The sequence below is a fragment of the Mirounga leonina genome, unplaced genomic scaffold (genome assembly GCF_011800145.1).
Source record: "Mirounga leonina isolate KUSES-001 unplaced genomic scaffold, KU_Mleo_1.0 Mir_92, whole genome shotgun sequence".
Lineage (NCBI taxonomy): Eukaryota > Metazoa > Chordata > Mammalia > Carnivora > Phocidae > Mirounga > Mirounga leonina.
Window position 1 is genome coordinate 17,423,586 of NW_023270852.1, and position 19,153 is coordinate 17,442,738.

The 19,153-nt window shown below is 39.4% G+C and overlaps 1 protein-coding gene across 2 annotated transcripts in view; it reads right to left on the minus strand.

Moving 5' to 3' along the window:
* Positions 1–16,455: 16,455 nt before the first annotated feature.
* CLNS1A (chloride nucleotide-sensitive channel 1A) overlaps positions 16,456–19,153 on the minus strand; it is a 30,096-nt gene continuing 27,398 nt past the window's right edge. For both annotated transcript variants that reach the window (XM_034995173.1, XM_034995172.1), the window contains one exon: positions 16,456–17,241. The gene's annotated coding sequence lies outside the window, so the exon portion shown is untranslated. The remainder of the gene's footprint in view (positions 17,242–19,153) is intronic.

Sequence of the window (19,153 nt, forward strand, 5' to 3'; positions counted from 1 at the left end):
TACAGATAAGGACACTAAGTCCAGAGGGGTTTGCTTCCCTGAGGTCAAAAAGAGCCAAATACCATCCTTAGACTTCTGTTTCAATACAAAAAATCTTCTTGGTCATCATTATGATTAAAGTAAAATTGAAGATTTTGAAGCAACATTAAAGATTTTATAATGTTAGGGGTGCCTGGGTGGCTCAGTTGGTTAAGCAGCTGCCTTCAGCTCAGGTCATGATCCTGGAGTCCCGGGATCCAGTCCCGCATCAGGCTCCCTGCTCAGTGGGGAGTCTGCTTCTCCTTCTGACCCTCCCCCCTCTCATGTTCTCTCTCTCTTTCTCTCTCTCATTTAAAAAAAAAATCTTGAAAAAAAAAGATTTTATAATGTTAAAATTATTTAGGAATTAACTAGTTTTTTGTTTTGTTTTGTTAGGCTTAAAGAGCCTCTAAGTTTTCTTCTATTAGAAGCTTTGTTTTATTGTAGGAGGTCTACTTTTCATTCTGGCTATAGGGGCACCTGGGTGGCTCAGTCGTTAAGCGTCTGCCTTCAGCTCAGGTCATGATCCCAGGGTCCTGGGATCGAGCCCCGCATCGGGCTCCCTGCTCCGCTGGAAGCCTGCTTCTCCCTCTCCCACTCCCCCTGCTTGTGTTCCCTCTCTCGCCGTGTCTCTCTGTGTCAAATAAATAAATAAAATCTTTAAAAAAAAAAAGTTCTGGCTATAAATAAGGTTAAGTGTATTTCTCTTCCAAGGAAATTCCATTATCAGGGTTAGAACTGAAAGTAAAAAAATATGGGGTGAGATCAGATCTGTTTGAGTAATAACAATTAAACAACTGATAAATTGCCAGGTAATTTAAGTGCTGCTTGGTGATCAGCTTGTGATAGTCACTCCCTTTACACTTGCAGACTGGACTGAACGGTGGCAGGCTACCCAACAAGGCAGCCAGGCTGAGGATCATGGACTTTGACTCATGAACTTACAAATACTAGTTTTCTATTTTAAAAAGCAGAATTCATAAAATTTTGACAGTGGCTAAATACAGTTTATTTGGCCTGCACAATATTTTAAAATAAGTAAATAAGCTAGTGTTGTAGTCTTTTTCACACAAAAATCCAGTTCTGGATTCTCGGGAAAAAACCAAAGATCTGGCAGTACTAGGCCTGAATCCTCTCACAAGCAACACAAAATAAAGGTTGTTCCCTTTTAAATGATCCCTCTGCCACTCCCTGTGTCTTCCAAACATGAAGCTGTGTTTCAACTACTATTTCATGAGACTCTCTGGTTCAAGAAAAATGAATATTAATTTGTGAAAACACCCAGCCCTCTAAGTGTGTCGGAATTTACAACTGTAGAGGACAGTGCTTCCCCTGCAGCCCTCTGAAATGGTAGCTGTTCTCTCCACACCACCTCTGATACCATGGGGCCTGGAGGTGGAGCAGGTTCCTCTCTCCTCTTGGCTGCTTACCTCTGCTTCCTCCATTAAAAACCTGTCCTCAGACCATGCCCTCTGCCACCTGGGCACTTCTTACTGTAATTTTCTACCCTATAGTGCCCTCAATTCCCCCTGGTCCTTTAAGAACTTAGTTCCTGTCTCACTCTCAGCCTCTACAACACCATTCCAGTTACAGTTCTTGAGGATTTTAATACCCACAAAGATGATCATCCCAGTGTCTTGGCCTCTCAGTTCATTGGCTGAACTTGAAAGGCTTTTCAATTATTTTTCTTCTATTCTGCCTCAACTACAACTTTTGGTCATAACCTTAAGCTTGTCAATTACAAGTAACTCAGACTCTTCTATGATCTCAAACCTCTAACCACTAACCTCTCCTTCTAGCTCACTCACTCTAGTACCTCATCTCCAATAATCCTTCAACCTCTGTGGAGAACTTCTGTCCACCAATATCACCACCTCTTCACATCTCTCACCCTTCTCAAGTACTTCTTTCTCTGTAAGCAGCTTAAATTACACACTTGCAGAGAATCTTTACTCCCTTGTTCTTTTATCTCATCATACTCACATGGCTTAACCACAGTATGATTAAACCCAACTGTCTGCTTATTTCTTGCCTGCACCTGAACATGAAGTAGAAACAAAAATGAGATATAGCAGTAGGACAGTTCTTTCAGAGCTTGGCTGTAATGGGACGAAAATGTGGACAGTCAGTGAAGGTGGAAATTTGGTCAAGAAAGAATCTTTTTTTAAGATGGAAAAGATCCTGGCACATTTATACACTAGGGAATGATACAGCAGACGATGTAGAAGAGGGAGGGGAGACTTCCCAGGTCTGTATTTTATACTAGGCTAGTGAAGACAGAATCAAGTACACAGGGGTTGGTCTCAGAAAGAGGCAAAGCTAGATCGTTCATAGTAGCAGGAGAAAAGGTAAGAACTTAGGGGCACAAGAAGAGTTAGGCAGATGTGCTGGGAGTCTGAAGTTCTATTTTCCTTTTCCTGTTTCTTCTTTTTTAAAATTATTTCTTTAGAGAGCAGGGAGGGACAGAGGGAGAGAGAGAAAGAGAATCTTAAGCAGGCTCTACACCCAGCGTGGAGCCTGACATGGGGCTCAATATCACAACCCTGAGATCATGACCTGAGCCGAAATCAAGAGTCTGACACTTAACCAATTGAGCTACCCAGGCAGCTCTTCCTGTTTCTTCTTGAAGCATTCTCATCAAGACTTCAGCTCCACCATTCCACTCAAATTCTTGCCAAGGCCATCAATGACTTCCATGTTGTTAAAGCAAGTTCTCATCCTTATCTATCTGCAGCATTTGATACAACTGATTGTATGCCCTCCTGAAAATACTTCACTTCCACAAAATTCCTGCCTTCTCAGGTTCTTTTGTTCTTCCTCCTTTCCCCAAACTAAATGATAGTCTCCCAGGACTTAGTCCTCTGAGCTCTCTTCTATTTATACTCTCTTGGTAATTTTATCCAGTCTTGTAGCTTATAGCAAATATATCCTAGTGACTGCCAAATTTGTATCTTCAGCTTGTACAACTGTCCGGAACTCCGTATCCATCTGTATATTTGACATCTCTACTTGGTGTCTGATAACTCAACTGATACATGCAGCTTTAGTTAATTCAAACTGCATAGTTTATCCAGTCTATTGATGGTATTAGAAATACCTGAATAACTAGAAGTTAGTCACTATTAAAGCAATGCTTCTTGTGTACCTGTGTTTCTCTAGGGTAAGTAGGCTTTCAGACTTTGCATTATGGCCAACTAGCCCAGGTTAGTTCAAGCCTCCATTTACTTACTTACTTTTGCCCAGGTTACTGCAGTTAACTTCCTGTTCTAATGCTTGAGTGATCCTATTAAAACAATCAGTCATACCACAGCTTCCTATTTTAGACCTAAAGGCATGTCATCCTCTATTATAAAATTATAGGTAACTGGGGGTGCAAAATATTAATGTTTTAGGAAAAATTACATATGAACCAATGTGACTTCTGAGCTATACTGACATCACTGCCCTATTTAGCAATTATCTGTGAGCTAGTTCATGTTATTTAAAAATACATTGTAGCAAAAATGTACTAGCATGCTAGAACTGGAATGTATTTCTTATTGTAGGCATAATGAAAAGAAAGGCACTGCAATAGAGGAATGCACACATGTGCATAAAACATGCATAAGAATATTTGCTGCAGCGGGCGCCTGGGTGGCTTAGTTGGTTAAGCGACTGCCTTCGGCTCAGGTCGTGATCCTGGAGTCCCGGGATCCAGTCCCGCATTGGGCTCCCCGCTCGGCGGGGAGTCTGCTTCTCCCTCTGACCCTTCTCCCTCTCATGCTCTCTGTCTCTCATTCTCTCTGTCTCAAATAAATAAATAAAATCTTTAAAAAAAAAAAAAAAGAATATTTGCTGCAGCATGCCTTAATAATGAATAACTGGAACCTTAAATACCCATCAAGAGAATGGATGAATTGCCTGTATCAACTTGGATAAAACTTTTAAAGTGCTGAATAGGAAAAGCAGCTGAAGGATTCAAATAATGAGTGTGTTTTGTGTTGTTTTCAAATAATGAATGTTTAAAAACAGGCAACCCTGGGATGCTTGGATGGGTACTGGATACAGATTTCTCAGGCGTCAGCAGAGCATGTGATACTTGATCTCAGGGTCATGAGTTCAAGCCTCACATTGGGTGTAGAGCTTACATTAAAAAAATAAAAGTTAAAAAAGTAAAAAAACAAAAACAAAAAAACCCCAAAGAACCCCAAACATGCAACCCAATACCACAGAGTGTTCAGATGATACATGTAGAACAGAAATATAAACAGGAAGTGGGCAAAAACCTCAGTCTCCCTCCTATTCCAGTCCCCCACTTATTTTAGAAACAGGTACTACCATTTTCTTATTATATTCCAAGGATATTTTATATATACATAAGCACAGGATACATATAATCCCCACAGTAACCTCCAGCCCTTTTTCTTCTATATAAAATATCTTAATTTTTTTTTCATTTAATGTATTTTGGAGCTTATTCAGCATAGGTGCACGAGGATCTACCTAATTCTTTTTGAGAAACAGTTTTCCATTATACAGATACACTGTAAACAATTGACTCAGGCCTAATTATAGACACTGAGATTGTACTCAGTCTTTTGCTTTTACAAATAAAGCTGCAATTAATATCCTTACATATATGATTCTTCCTAATGTGCAAATTTATTTATAGAATAAATTCCTTTAAATGGAGTTTCTGGGTCACACAATATTTGCATTTTTAATTTTGACAAATAATGTATCCTTCATTTTTTATACAAAATCTTAAATTTTATGATATACAATCTCAATTTATTATTATTATTTTTTAAGATTTGGAGTTGCAGCAGACAGCGTAAGTTTTTTGCAAGCCAACAGCCAAAGCATCCTTTCTATTTGGGGTAATCTGCTGCTGTGAGGATCTGGGTAGAGGAAATGCCCTCCCACTACAGAAACTGAAGGGGCCAAATACTCTTGTTTTTTGTCCCTGACAACACACAGAGTGCCAATCAGGACTTTGTGGTGACTCAAAGACATGGGATCAATTAAGAAATCGATCTAAAAGCAACAGAAGAATCATAGCATCTTATGTAGACCACCCCTAATCTTTTTATGAGCCTGGTTTATTTCTGCTTTCCTGACCATTTTGTGAGCTACCAGATAGCATTCTAACAAATTTTTCTGCTTAAATTAGCCAGATTTGGATTTACTTAAAACCAGAGTTTGGGCTGTTAATTTTAGTCACACTTTTGTGAACATAAATTGCTGTACCATCCTCATATTTACACTACACACTCTAAAGGCTCAGACTGCTGTATTTTGGGGTAACCTGTATTTGCTTTTCTTCATAATCCTGTCAACTATTTACCGCTATTGATATGCCTGATGCAACCACCCCTTTCTCCTTTTCTAACTTGTTGCATGCCCCAAAACTAGATACTCAAGTACACTGGACCTGTCTGTAGAGTAGGAATAGAGACTTGCAGTGAAGGCCAAAAGGTCCTATGAGGAAAATGCATAAATTTCATTACATCTATTTTAATGGCTCAGATTTTTAAATTCAGATTTCTCAGATACATTCTAAGTGTGAGTTAACACTATCTGCAGCTTCTTCTGTTATGAAAATAATTAATTGCTACTATTGTGTAATAGTTAACATTTTTTGAGCCATTTTCTAGGCACTGTTGTTCTAAGTATATTTGTGATTCATATAATCTTCAAAGTAATAATTTAAAAAGTCCTAAGAATTAGCCTCAGTACACTTTTATTTAGCCTTCTTATCCCTAGGTTATATATCTCTATTTTATCTTTTTTTTTAAGGTTTTATTTTTAAGTAATCTCTATGACCAACATGGGGCTCAAACTTACAACCCTAAGATCAAGAATTGCACACTCTGTGACTGAGCCAGCCAGGCGCCCATATTTCCTTTATCTTCTTAAAATTATGTTAATAACAAAAATTCTGGGCACCTGGGTGGTCAGTTGGTTGAGTAACTGCCTTCGGCTCAGGTCATGATCCTGGAGTCCTGGAATCGAGTCCCACATCGGGCTCCCTGCTCAGCGGGGAGTCTGCTTCTCCCTCTGACCCTCCCTCCTCTCGTGTGCTCTCTCTCTCTCAAATAAATAAATAAAATCTTAAAAAAAAACACAAAAATTCTGACTAGGTTCACTGCTCTCCCAAGTTTTTCTGACTTCTCATCTGAAATTATGAAGTCTTCCACATTATATACTGGTTTTACCTATGTATATATAAGCAGAGATGCTAGTGAAAATGTTTAGCTCCTTTGTCAAAGAATGGCAATAATCCTATTAGAATCCTCATAAAGGATTTGCTTAGAATCATTTCATATTAGCCACAAGGATGGGTACTGGATACAGATTCATCCATTCTAGAAATACTTTTAAAACAGGATTTCCACAAGAATTAGCTACATAGTAAGGATACTATCTGAAATCGTGCAGATAAATAAAATTCTATCTAAAATATCTAATATCGGGGTGCCTGGGCAGCTCAGTTGGTTGAGGGTCCAATTCATGATTTCAGCTCAGGTCATGATCTCATGGGTCGTGAAATCAAGCCCCCCATCAGGCTCCATGCTCAGCAGTTAGTCTGCTTGAGATTCTCTCTCTCCCTCTGCTCCTCTCCCTCCTCATGCTCTCACACTCTTTCTCTCTCAAATAAATAAATCTTTAAAAAAAAATCTAGGGGCACCTGGGTGGCTCAGCCGTTAAGCGTCTGCCTTCGACTCAGGTCACGATCCCGGGATCCTGGGATCGAGCCCCGCATCGGGCTCCCTGCTCCACGGGAAGCCTGCTTCTCCCTCTCACACTCCCCTTGCTCGTGTTCCCTCTCTCGCTGTCTCTCTGTCAAATAAATAAATAAAATCTTTTAAAAAATAAATTAAATAAATAATTAAAAAAAATCTAGGGGCACCTGGGTGGCTCAGTCGGTTGAGGGTCTGGTTCTTGGTTTCGGCTCAGGTAGTGATCTTGGGATCAAGGGATTGAGCCTGGGGAACACCACCATGCTCAGCTTGGAATCGGCTTGAGATACTCTCTCCCCCCTCTCCTCCACTCCCCACCCTGCCAATGACCTCGCGCTTTCTCTCTGGAAACAAATAAATAAAATCTTTTTAAAAATCTAGTATCTCAGGGGCGCCTGGGTGGCTCAGTCATTAAGCATCTGCCTCCGGCTCAGGTCATGATCCCAGGGTCCTGGGATCAAGCCCCGCATCGGCCTCCCTGCTCAGTGGGAGGCCTGCTTGTCCCTCTCCCACTCCCCCACTTGTGTTCCCTCTCTCGCTGTCTCTTTCTCTGTCAAATAAATAAATAAAATCTTAAAAAAAAAAAAAATCTAGTATCTCGAGGAGGAGCAAGATGGTGGAGGAGTTGGAGACCTAAATTTCGTCTGGTCCCAGGAATTCAGCTAGACAGTTATCAAACTATTCTGAACACCTACAAACTCAACAGGAGATCGAAGAAAAGAATAGCAACAACTCTCTGAACAGAAAAGCGGCCACTTTCTGGAAGGTAGGACGTGTGGAGAAGTGAATCCGAGGCGGTATTAGGGAAGATAGACAGCGAGGGAGGGAGCCTCCGTGAGCCACTACTGGCAAGTGCTAGAGCAGCGGAGCACAAAATCGTAACTTTTAGAAGTCGGTTCTGCTGAGGGACGTCGCTCCAGTGGCTAAGCGGGGGGTGGAACCCTTGTGGGACAGTGTGGTCTCAGGACCCTCAGGGTCACAGAAAGACTGGGGGTGCCTGAGTGTGGCAGAGCTCCCAGTTATCGGAGCGGGGAAGCCGGCTACAGAGACAGAGCCGAGGTGCGGGCTCGCAGCTCGGGATTGCCATAAACCGTGATCTGCAGCACAGTCAGGCCACTGCTCTTCCAGCAGGGACCCAACAAGCGGCAGATCCGGAGAGACTCCCCTTCCTCCCCCGGGAGGAGCGGCGCGGGAGTGCACCGCAGGATCTGCTGGGTTTGGAGACTCCACACGGGGTCAGGTGCCAGAGATAGAAACGCTCGGTTACAGGCCGGGTGAGCACAGAGTGCGGCCAGAGACCAGGGAGACGGGAGTGACTGACTGCTTTTCTCTGGGGGTGCACTGAGGAGTGGGGCGCCGAGTTCTCGGCTCCTCTGGGGCGGAGATTGGGAGGCCGCCGTTTTCACTCTCCTCCTCAAAGCTGTAGGGAAAGCTTGCAGGGAACAAAAGCTCCCGAGAGCAAACCGAGCAGATTACTTAGCCCAGACAGGCAAGGGCGGGGCAATTCCACCTCCCGCAAAGACATTTGGGAACCATGACAACTGGCCCTTCCCCCAGAAGATCAGCGAGAACAGCCAGCCAAGACCAAGTTTACCGATCAATGAGAATGGCCAAACTCCAGCGCTAGGGGAATACTGCACATAGAATTCATGGCTTTTTCCCCCATAATTCTTTAGTCTTTCAAAGTTAATTTTTTAAATTTTTTTTCTATTTTTTTTTTAATTTTTCTTTTTCCCTTTTACAACCAACATCTTATTAATCCCTTTTTAAAAAATCTTTTTTATTTTTCATTTTTAGAGTCATATTCTATCCCTTCATTGTAGTTAACCTTATTTTTGGTATATATATATATGTTGTTCTCCCTTTAAAATTTTGGGATATAGTTTCTTCTAACAGACCAAAATATACCCTAAATCTCTAGTATATGGCTTTGTTCTAGTCTCCTGCTGGATCACAGTCTCTCCCTTTTTTTTTTTTTAATTTCTCTTCTTCCTTTTTTCAACCAACTTCTTACCAATTCCTTTTATAAAATCTTTTATAATTTTCATCTCCAGTATATTCTATCCTTTCATCGTATTTACCCTTATTTTTATACATATATAAATGTTTTTCTTTAAAATTTTAGGAGGCAGTTTCTTCAAACAGACCAAAATACGCCCAAAATCTAGTGTGTGGCACTGATCTATTCACCAGCCTGATTATATTTGATCATATTCTTTTTTTTTTTTTTCTTTTTCTTTTCCCCCGGTTTCAGGTCTCTCCTGATTTGTTCAGTGTATAGGTTTCTGGGGTCGTTGTTACCCCGTTAGCATTTTGTCCTCTCATTCATTTATTCTCCTCTTGGCAAAATGACAAGACGGAAAACTCACCTCAAAAAAAAAAAAAGAACAAGAGGCAGTACCGACTGCCATGGACCTAATCAATACGGACGTTAGTAAGATGTTAGAACTAGAGTTCAGAATGACGATTATAAAGATACTAGTTGGGCTTGAAAAAAGCATGGAAGATACTAGAGAAACCCTTTCTGGAGAAATAAAAGAACTAAAATCTCAACTAAAATCTAACCAGGTTGAAATAAAAAAGGCTATGAGGTGCAATAAAAAATGGAGGCTCTAACTGCTAGGATAAATGAGGCAGAAGAGCGAATTAGTGATATAGAAGACCAAAAAGAGAGAGAAACAACTGGATCACGAGGGCAGAATTTGAGAGATAGGTGATACCATAAGACGAAACAATATTAGAATAACTGGGATCCCAGAAGAAGAAGAAAGAGAGGGGCAGAAGGTATACTGGAGCAAATTACAGCAGAGAACTTCCCTAATTTGGGGAAGGAAACAAGCATCAAAATCCAGGAGGCACAGAGAACCCCACCCCTCTCAAAATCAATAAAAATAGGTCAACATCCCAACATCTAATAGTAAAACTTACAAGTCTCAGAGACAAGGAGAAAATCCTGAAAGCAGCTCAGGACAAGAGGTCTGTAACCTACAATGGTAGAAACAATAGATTGGCAACAGACCTACCCACAGAGACCTGGCAGGCCAGAAAGGACTGGCATGATATCTTCAGAGAACTAAATGAGAAAAATATGCAGTCAAGAATACTATATAAAGCTAGGCTGTCACTGAAAATAGAAGGAGAGAGAAAAAGCTTCCAGGACAAACAAAAACTAAAAGAATTTGCAAACACAAAACCAGCCCTACAAGAAATATTGAAAGGGGTCCTCTAAGCAAAGAGAGAGCCTAAAAATAACATAGACCAGAAAGGAACACAGACAATATACAGTAACAGTCACCTTACAGGCAATACACTGGCACTAAATTCCTATCTTTCAATAGTTACCCTGAATGTAAATGGACTAATGCCCCAATCAAAAGACAGGGTATCAGATTGGATAAAAACAGACCCATCGATACACTGTCTGCAAGAGACTCATTTTAGATCCAAAGACACCGCCAGATTGAAAGTGAGAGGGTGGAAAACCATTTACCATGCTAATGGACATCAAAAGAAAGTTGGGGTGGCAATCCTTATATCAGACAAATTAGATTTTAAATCAAAGACTGTTTTAAATAAGAGATGAGGAAGGATATTATATCATAATTAAGGGGTCTATCCAAAAAGAAGATCTAACACTTGTAAATATCTATGCCCCTAACATGGAAGCAGCCAATTATATAAGCCATTTAATAACAAAATCAAAGAAACACATCGACAACAAAACAATAATAGTAGGGGACTTTAACACCCCCCTCACTGAAATGGACAGATCATCTAAGCAAATGATCAACAAGGAAATAAAGACTTTAAATGACACATTGGACCAAATCGACTTCACAGATATATTCAAAACATTCCATCCCAAAGCAACAGAATGCACATTCTTCTCTAGTGCCCATGGAACATTCTCCAGAATAGACCATATCCTAGGTCACCAATCAGGTCTCAACCGGTACCAAAAGACTGGGATCATTCCCTGCGTATTTTCGGACCACAATGCTTTGAAACTAGAACTCAATCACAAGAGGAAAGTCAGAAAGAACTCTAATACATGGAGGCTAAACAGCATCCTACCAAAGAATGAATGGGTCAACCAGGAAATTAAAGAATTTTAAAAATTCATGGAAACAAATAAAAATGAAAACACAACTGTTCAAAATCTTTGGGATGCAGCAAAGGCGGTCCTAAGAGGAAAGTATATAGCAATACAAGCCTTTCACAAGAAAGAAGAAAGGTCTCAAATACATAACCTAACCGTACACCTCAAGGAGCTGGAGAAACAGCAAATAAAGCCTAAACCCAGCAGGAGAAGAGAAATAGTAAAGATCAGAGCAGAAATCAATGAAACAGAAACCAAAAGAACAGTAGAACAGATCAACGAAACTAGGAGCTGGTTCTTTGAAAGAATTAATAAAACTGACAAACCCCTGGCCAGACTTATCAAAAAGAAAAGAGAAATGACCCAAATAAATAAAATCATGAATGAAAGAGGAGAGATCACAACCAACACCAAAGAAATACAATTATAAGAACATATTATGAGCAACTATATGCCAGCCAATTAGATAATCTGGAAGAAATGGATGCATTCCTAGAGATGTATCAACTACCAAAACTGAACCAGAAAGAAATAGAAAACCTGAACAGACCCATAACCACTAAGGAAACTGAAGCAGTAATCAAAAATCTCCCAACAAACAAGAGCCCAGGGCCAGATGGCTTCCCAGGGGAATTCTACCAAACATTTAAAGAAGAATTAATACCTATTCTTCTGAAACTGTTCCAGAAAATAGAAATGGAAGGAAAACTTCCAAACTCATTTTATGAGGCCAACATTACCTTGATCCCAAAATCAGACAAAGACACCATCAAAAAGGAGAATTACAGACCAATATCCCTGATGAACTTGGATGCAAAAATTCTCACCAAAATACTAGCCAATAGAATCCAACAGCACATTAAAAGGATTATTCACCACGACCAAGTGGGATTTATTCCTGGGCTGCAAGGTTGGTTCAACATCCGCAAATCATCAATGTGATACAATACATTAATAAAAGAAAGAACAAGAACCATATGATCCTCTCAATAGATGCAGAAAAAGCATTTCACAAAGAATAGCATCCTTTCTTGATTAAAACTCTTCAGAGTATAGGGATTGAGGGTACATACCTCAATATCATAAAAGCCATCTATGAAAAACCCAAAGTAAATATAATTCTTAATGGGGAAAAACTGAGAGCTTTCCCCTCAAAGGTCAGGAACACGGCAGAGATGTCCACTATCACCACTGCTATTCAACATAGTACTAGAAATCCTAGCCACAGCAATCAGACAACAAAAAGAAATCAAAGGCATCCGAATCGGCAAAGAAGTCAAACTCTCACTCTTTGCAGATGATATGATTCTTTCTGTGGAAAACCCAAAAGACTCCACCCCAAAACTGCTAGAACTCATACAGGAATTCAGTAAAGTGGCAGGATATAAAATCAATGCACAGAAACTATGGTGTTCCTATACACGAACAACAAGACAGAAGAAAGAGAGATTAAGGAATCAATCCCATTTACAACTGCACCCAAAACCATAAGATACCTAGGAATAAGCCTAACTAAAGAGGCAAAGAATCTGTATTCGGAAAACTATAAATACTCATGAAAGAAATTGAGGAAGACACAAAGAAATGGAAAAAACTTTCCATGCTCATGGATTGGAAGAACAAATACTGTGAAAATGTCTATGCTACCTAGAGCAATCTACACATTTAATGCAATCCCTATCAAAACACCATCCACTTTTTTCAAAGAAATGGAACAAATAATCCTAAAATTTGTATGGAACCAGAAAAGACCCCAAATAGGCAGAGGAATGTTGAAAAAGAAAAGCAAAGCTGGTGGCATCACAATTCCAGACTTCAAGCTCTATTACAAAGCTGTCATCATCAAGACAGTATGGTACTGGCACAAAAACAGACACATAGATCAATGCAACAGAATAGAGAGCCCAGAAATGGACCCTCAACTCTATGGTCCACTAATCTTCGACAAAGCAGGAAAGAATGTCCAATGGAAAAAAGACAATCTCTTCAACAAATGGTGTTGGGAAAATTGGACAGCCACATGCAGAATGAAACTGGACCATTTCCTTACACCACACACAAAAATAGACTCAAAATGGATGAAAGACCTAAATGTGAGACAGGAGTCCATCAAAATCCTAAAGAACACAGGCAGCAACCTCTTTGACCTCAGCCGCAGCAACTTCTTCCTAGAAACATCGCCAAAGGCAAGGGAAGCAAGGGCAAAAATGAACTAGTGGGGCTTCATCAAGATAAAAAGCTTTTGCAAAGCAAAGGAAACAGTCAACAAAACCAAAAGACGACAGAATGGGAGAAGATATTTGCAAATGACATATCAGATAAAGGGCTAGTATCCAAAATCTATAAAGAACTTCTTGAACTCAACACCCAAAGAACAAATGATCCAATCAAGAAATGGGCAGAAGACATGAACAGACATTTTTCCAAAGAAGACATCCAAATGGCCAACAGACACATGAAAAAGTGCTCAACATCGCTCGGCATCAGGGAAATCCAAATCAAAACCTCAATGAGATACCACCTCACACCAGTCAGAATGGCTAAAATTAACAAGTCAGGAAATGACAGATGTTGGCGAGGATGCGGAGAAAGGGGAACCCTCCTACACTGTTGGTGGGAATGCAAGCTGGTGTACCCACTCTGGAAAATAGTATGGAGGTTACTCAAAAAGTTGAAAATATAGCTACCATACGATCCAGTAATTGCACTACTGGGTATTTACCCCAAAAATACAAAAGTAGGGATCCGAAAGGGTACGTGCACCCTGATGTTTATAGCAGCAATGTCCACAATAGCCAAATTATGAAAGAGCCAAGATGTCCATCATCAGATGAATGGGTAAAGATGTGGTATATATATATACAATGGAGTATTATGCAGCCATCAAAACCCCCCCGAAATCTTGCATTGCAACAACGTGGATGGAACTAGAGGGTATTATGCTGAGCGAAATAAGTCAAGACATGTATCATATGATCTCACTGATATGAGGAATTCTTAACCTCAGGAAACAAACTGAGGGTTGCTGGAGTGGTGAGGGGGTGCAAGGGATGGGGTGTGTGGGTGACAGACACTGGGGAGTGTATGTGCTATGGTGAGCACTGCGAACTGTGCAAGACTGATGAATCACAGACCTGTACCTCTGAAACAAATAATACATTATATGTTAAAAAAAAAAAAAAGAAGATAGTAGGAAGGGAAAAATGAAGGGGGGGATATCTGAGGGGGAGATGAACCATGAGAGACTATGGACTCTGAAAAACAAACTGAAAGTTCTAGAGGGGAGGGGGTAGGGAAACGGGTTAGCCTGGTGATGGGTATTAAAGAGGGCACGTATTGAATGGAGCACTGGGTGTTATATGCAAACCATCATGGAACACTACATAAAAACTAATGATGTAATATATGGTGATTAACATAACATAATAAAATAAAACTTAAAAAAAAGAGAATTCTAAAAATAAATAAATAAAATCTAGTATCTCTCTGAACAATGAGTAATCACACGTCTTCTTCTAAAAGTAAAGGGCTATGGGCACCTCGGTGGCTCAGTCGGTTAAGCGTCTGCCTTCGGCTCAGGTCATGATCCCAGGGTCCTGGGATTGAGCCCCAGATTGGGCTCTCTGCTCAGCAGGAGGCCTGCTTCTCCCTCTCCCACTCCCCCTGCTTGTTTCTGCTCTCGCTAACTCACTCTCTCAGTCAAATAAATAAATAAAATCTTTTAAAAAAATAAAAATAAGTAAAGGGCTATATACCGTGACCATCTATGCATCATCTCTCATCTTTACCAGTACTGACAAAGATCCTAACAAGCTTTCAAAATACGTAACGTACAAAGATTTAAACAAGCTTATTTGAAAAGTATTAATATCTGACAAACTGATCTGAGGGAGGAGAAAACTCACCAGGGTCATTTTAATAAACACATTTTTTTTATTTTCTTATTTTTTTAAGATTTTACATAATCCCTACATCCAACTTCGGGCTTGAACTTACAACCCCAATGTCAAGAGTCAAATGCTCTACCACCTAAGCCAGTCAGGTGCCCCTATGAATACATTTTTTAAACAACAGAATTTAGAACAGATGACTACTCACTAGCTTTTATGGCTATTTTAGATGGCTCACATTATGGGGGAAAATGTCCATGGCTTTTCTTTAAATTTCCTCTACATCAAGAAATAGGAAGCAAAACAATTACAGTAACATTAAAATTAAGCTCAAATAGAATCAAGAAATGTTGGCTTGGCTGAGCATTATGAATTTCATTTTTAGTAAGTCTGACCTGATCTTTTTATTTCACCTTCTATATTCCCAGTTACGGGTACAACGGACTAATATTCTAGAATGTTACAGCTGAATCTTTGAAATCATTTAGTCTAGCTGCCTCATTTTACAGATACGGAAACAGGTCCAGAGAGGTTTAAATACCTTGTCTAACAAGCCAGAATTAGATGCTTGGCTTCCTGCACCTTAGATGACTGCATTACCCATAATAACAAGGTGACCACAGCAGTGCCTGCAGGAAAACAGTGCACACCGATCTCAACATTTTTTCAATATTATCAGAGCACTTTATTACTTCACTAAAAGTCATGATGACAAGTTGGTATGACTTCAAAAAAGGACCCAAAGAGAATTTCTAAGATTAGCCCATGAGAATACCCTGACTGCTTAGTGAAAAAGAGGTGAATGTCTAGGATAGAATATGAGTGCTGCTGAGACTGAAAGCACATAAATTTGGGAACTTCCTGTGCTGTCCACTGAAATTTTAACATTTAAAATCCTGTAGTTAAGAGAGAATTTGCTTCCTTTCCACTGCTGATAGATGGTAAGGCTGCATGCTATTTTGGAGCACAGGCTTAAAAATCACAGCTCACTACATGACCTTAAGTGTTACTTTAGCTCTCTCTGTAGTTTCTTCATCTCTAAAACAGGACAGTAAAAGCACCTATACCTCATAAGACAATTAAGAATATTATATGTGTAATGTGTATAAAGAACCCAAGACAATGACTGATACAGAGAAGGCCTCAGTCAGCTTCAGTCTCCGTTTCCAAGTGGCCCTTTTACTTGCCTATTGTAACAAATTCAGTATTTCTGAGAGTCTGGTCAGAAAAAGGACAATCAGCTTTTTTTTTAATCTACCATGCAGGATGACAGAAACCAAATGAAAGTGCTGTAAAGAACACTGGTAATGTGTTCTTTTAGTAGTTTAGTAGTCACGAACTAAAATTTAGTCACTAATTAGCCAAGTGATTCTGAATAGCTTTTCTAACCATATTTTTAAAGTCATATAATGGTACAGAAGGTCCAAGTATAAATGTGTCATTATAAATCAGCCTTACAAATACCCTGGTGTCTGTGAAAACTAAAATTGAGAGTTGTAAGAAATTATTCCTGATCCAAGTGAAAGAAGCAGAAATCCCTTGAAATGTATTAAATCCTTGCCCTACTAAAAATTTGCCAGAAACTCTACCTATACATTTTCTTACTCATTTCATGTTCATATTTTCAAAAGTCAAACAAAAATAAACGAACAAGACTCATTTTTTGACAGTCTTAATGAAAAAATTTTTTTCTCATTAATGGTTTCAGTCAAGAATGAGAGCACAATATAGAAAACCTAGATTTATTTGTTAAACTATTACAAAGACAAAACAATTATCATTGAAGCACTCTGAGGATTTCATCCCAATTTCACTTGTTATGGAAACCGACCTAAGAGGTTAGAAATTAAAGGATATAACCTAAGAGGTTATAACAAAACAGACTGGTGAAACATGGTGAAAGGAGTAAAAGCTAGTCAGAAGCATCTGTGTTAGTGGTATTTTATGTGGCTAGGGTATTTCCCAAGAGGCTCCCTAAAGATGCCTGAATTAATTAATCTGGGTCCCAAATTAGTAAAAAAAAAAAAACAAAAACAAAAAAACCCTTATCCCTGTGAAGAACGAGCAGAGGCCAAGATTTCTGAGATCTCTTTGTCTTTCTTTTTAAGGGGTAATGGGACTCTTAGACTGTAAAAGGGTTTATCTTAGATTCAGCCTCCCTCCTTCCCATCCAGTCTACCTACATCTTCAAGTGCCTGCGCATTCTCAGGTAGGTCTGCCAGGTTACAGAAGATGCATATAGTGAAGGCTGGAACTACAGGCCTACTCAGAGGGCACCTATACACAGAAATTTTGGGGTAGATGATAAACTACAAATACCCTACTGGTTAAGTTAATTCACCTTTGTTAATAAAGGTCATAGTTTCTTCTGCTGGTGACAACTTTCTGTCTCAGTATAGTCTGTCTCAAAAAAGAACTGGTTCAGGTAAATTTTGGAGAAGGAAAAAGATTTCATCAACACCCACTCCGCAGTAGAAGAGGCACCAAGTTCTTTCCTAGTTACGAGCAGAATCTGAAAAACAAAAGATTTACAGTGTTTATAATAATAGCTATTATTTATTGAATGCCTAGTCAAGAGTGCCAGAGAACTTAGATATATATCTTAGTCTTTGCAACAATCCTGCCAGGTAGTTTATCAACCCCATTTTCAAATGAGGAAACTGAGGATTAAAGAAGTTATGTGCCTTGTCCAAAGGCACAGAAGCCGGTATATGGTAGAGCTGTGATTCTACCACTCCTGTGCCTTGACTCCAACCCATCTCCTGCACCGAGAGGTCCTAGTTCCATTATCTTGAAATCATTAATGGTTGCATAAACACTCTAATTATTCCTTCTTCATTCCTTAAAGGCAAAAACAATTTAAAATGATTAAAAATTTAAAGACATTGTTTGGAATTCAGGTCAATTATCCAGATGAATAATTTGTATAAACTTTATGAACAAAATAGCTCTCTACTCCAGCTGTAGCATAAAATGAATAGAAAACAAATCATCAGCTCATTAGAAAGCTTGTGGTTATTTTATGATTATTTCACCATAAAATTACATTACAAAGAATCCTAAGAATTCTCACCAGTGAACTGCAGTAACATCTCATCTGTGTAACCATTAGTGACACAACAAATGCGTTTCTTATTAATACAGTAGTGGGTACTCTCTGAATAGTCTATTTTTTAAGAAGAAATACGTAAAAGCCAGAAGATCAAAAAATGTTTTCCAGTTTCAGTAAAAGTTACTAAGTATTACTGAACTGAAAAAGTTAACATGCTATAAAGAACATGATAAGCAGGAAAGTGAGAAGGGAAGAAGACTTAAGTTGGCACCAAAAGATTTCCCATACAGTGTAAGAGTGAAGTACTGATATCTGGAACTGTAAGATCTGAAAATTAAAGGTAACAGAGCTGCAGCAATATGAACACGTAATTTTAGCTAATTGCAGAGGAGACAATGCTGGTTTTAGACTATATGGCTACAATGACAGAAATAAATGCTGTGGAAATAAAAATTAAGTATTTAAAGCAAGAAATATAAATCACAGAACTCTAAGAGATTATTCTGATAGTTCCACTGGCAGCACCTGAGAGGAAAACAGAGATTCATTATCATTTTTCATGGTTATAGTAAGAAAAAATGTTATGTTCACATGGCAACAATTTGGAAGGTAAATGGAACTTGGAAAAAGGAGGGATCTCACAACTCAACTGGATGACTCACAATAGTATAAGAGTCAAGCCAAAATATATAAATCTTACCACACTATTACTATATGCTTTAAAATAAAGGACCTGGGCATAAGTAACACCTCAAAGACTGGAGACAGCCAGTATTCAAGAAAATGCTACCTGGTCAGAAGTAGGAGGACACTGTAGAGGGGAAAGAGGGACAACAATTTTAACAAAGTAAAAATCTTACAGCTCATAAGGGAAGGCCAACTAGGATTACTAGTCCTAGAGCTCTAGGTGGTATGAATTAACCACATAACCCTCAGTTATTATCAAACATACAGTTGAGATACTCAAGCTGGCAAAGGACAATTTATTTCTCAGGGTAACATGCAGCAAAGTCAGGGACAAACTTTAGGCAAAGCTCACAAGAATGTGTCAGGGAAAACTGGCTGTGAGCTCTTATGTCAGTCAAGAAAGCAGGAATGAAGCAACTTGGGAAATGATAGCTTTTGGAAAAGTGTGCATGACCTTACGGTTTGGCAAACTGGTCTTGAACGCTAAGGTGCCCAGGACCTTGGTCCTCCATTATTTTCAGAAGGAGGGAAGCCAATACAAGATTATGATGAAATTAGGGGTGTTTGGGTGGCTCAGTTGGTTAAGTGATTGCCTTCAGCTCAGGTCATGATTCCAGGGACCTGGCATGGAGCCCCATATCAGGCTCCCTGCTCAGCAGGAAGTCTGCTTCTCCCTCTTCCTCTA